Source organism: Sardina pilchardus, chromosome 3 (genome assembly GCF_963854185.1).
Source record: "Sardina pilchardus chromosome 3, fSarPil1.1, whole genome shotgun sequence".
Taxonomy (NCBI): Eukaryota; Metazoa; Chordata; class Actinopteri; order Clupeiformes; family Clupeidae; genus Sardina; species Sardina pilchardus.
Genome location: NC_084996.1, coordinates 6,075,657 through 6,078,156, shown reverse-complemented (window position 1 = coordinate 6,078,156; position 2,500 = coordinate 6,075,657). Strand labels below are relative to the sequence as shown.

The 2,500-nt window shown below is 46.3% G+C and overlaps 1 protein-coding gene across 1 annotated transcript in view; it reads left to right on the top strand.

The window, feature by feature from the left end:
- Nucleotides 1–2,500, top strand: part of LOC134076473 (ethanolamine-phosphate cytidylyltransferase-like) — a 13,600-nt gene that overhangs the window by 555 nt on the left and 10,545 nt on the right. The window lies entirely within an intron of this gene.

The following is a 2,500-nucleotide window of genomic DNA, read 5'->3' as shown; positions in this document are numbered from 1 at the left end:
TTACATGCGTGCTGTCGCCGCATAGACCGGCTATTCACTGCCTATGTGCCCTGTATAGCAAAATGGTATAGAAACAGCTTCACACACTACGACCAGACCCACTGCTGAATTTGTGAACGAGCAAACAAGTATCAACAAGCAAACAAAGCGGACAAGAACGCTAAATCAATCCTGACGAATTTACATAGCATTAATCAATCTCTTGCGACGCGCGCGCAACGTTAAATGGGTCTGAATGGGGATGTCACCTAACCGTGCATCTATACTGAATGTGATGATGTTTTAGAAGTTGTATGAAGCTCTGACTGTATATACAGTCACAACCCGCTAAATTGAATGAGGCTACATGACACTCTGGTTCTCGGTCCCCGCGGTCACCGGGTAGGTAGCCTACACAGGCCGCCCCCCATCCTCACTCTCAAATCCGTCTCAGGCTACTAGTCTAATCCTACTAGTGTACAGAATGGGATGAAATGGATATATCAGTAACCTTCGATAGCCTTCTTCAGCTGGATAACAGTGCTTCAGCAGTGTCATCACACATGTTCCCATCCTGGTCAACCAAGGCTAGACTACTAAGCTGTTGCATCTTCACAACAAGACTTGAACGTGGCATGACATGAAGACATAAATGAGCATGTCAGTGTGGTTATTGACAAGTATATGCCTACTACTCTTATTTGATTCCTAGACCACAGTATTTAATGAACTTGTGGTTGACACTGTTGAGTAACATTGAGTGTATGGAGGAGTTATCTGTTGTTATTCATTTAATTAATTATTTATTTTGGTGCTGAAATATGCTTACAGTGATGTTGAAAACCCAGTATCCTGCAAGTCAGTGAGTGTTGTGTATGCCTGTTTTCAGAAGCAGAGGGCAGTGAGGAGAGGAGACATAATATCTATGTGTGCAGTGCAGGTGTTGGCTGCAGGTGCAAGCATGAGAGTGGGGCGTGTGAGGGTGTGTGAGGGAGCGCGCGTGGGGGTCCATTAGATGCAAAAAATGTGGCGGATTCCTGCGCTGAAGGCCTGGATTACTCGGCTTTCTCTGGGAGGATTCCAGCTGGGTCGGCCGGACCGCCCCTCTGCTGTGTGCTGGAATGTAGCGGAATGTTTGACATGCCAGAATATTAACCGCTGCGATGAGCGCTCACAGAGGGTCTGGGTAAACACACACACACACTGTAGACCCTGTCACCCTGATGCAAAAAACATCAGACACACATCCTCTCAAAAGTCAATGATGTTGCAAAAATCATACAATATTATTTTACTGAATTATCTAGAGTAGACTGTTATTCATAGACATCATCTGTTGCAGCACAGAGAGCAGTACTATACAGCATTGTCTCCCACTTCTGTAAGCACACAGGTAGAGAAAGGTTGGTCTGCCACTGGGTTTGGCTGCATGGTTTGCAGTTGGACTGAATCTGGGCCTGATGAGTTCTCATGGATCCACATCAAAGCAGGTCCAGGTCTCAGAGCTGCCCAAAGTCGTCCGCTGCTACCTGGATCTCTGTTAATTCCCCACTCCAATCAGACCCGTGACTCATACCTGCCCGAGGCAAAGAGCATCGCGTCTTCACAGGTCAAAGACCTCGCACACGTCAACGACCCATAATAACACTTGACCAGGACACGTCACTCACTGACACGCACCACAACATTCTACATACGTTGCACCAATGGACTGTGGTCTGTTTCACAACATACTGCCTCACCATCCTCATCCAAGTGTAAAAAGTTAAAGTCTCACTGTGTGGTGGATTCTCATGCAGTTCAGTCAATGTCCACATAGAAACTCCATCTGAGCTTCACAGTTGAACAACTGAGCGTATTTTGGAGAAGGCAGGAGTTTTACGATTACATTCTCTAAATTGAAATATTGTACCGTTTTAACTCATTTACATATGCAAATCACTTTCAGAACATTAATGCTCAGTATTGATATTAGACAGGTGAGACTTTTTTTTTAATGATGATTGACAGGCCATAACATACATACATAGCTGAGATCAACTGAACAAAAGACCTCTTTGCAATGGTACCTGAGCCCCCCCCCCCCCCCCCCCTACAGAAAAGTGGCCTGAGGTCAATCAGGTGGTGTGTCTGTCCAGTTTGATGAGTGTCACCAGTGCTGTCGGGTGATTTACACATGATCATAATTTACCTCCGCTCCCTGGGCCTCTCCTCAGGCACACCCCTTACAGACACACACGCTCTGCTTCAGGTCAGCTTGTGTGTGTGTGTGTGTGTGTGTGTGTGTGAGAGAGAGGGCGGTTGTGGGTTGGGCTGGGTGTCTGTTAACCTGAGTGGTTAATATTTCATGCCTGATGCCACTTCTCCACTGATCCTTGCTTGCCAAAGGACACACCAGCCCCAAAGAAGTCTCTGTTCTCTAGTTGCAAACTCCAAGGACAACCACACACGCACACACACACTCACACACACACACACAGGGACAACATCAAACATACGATAGTGTAATAATCAGTGAATA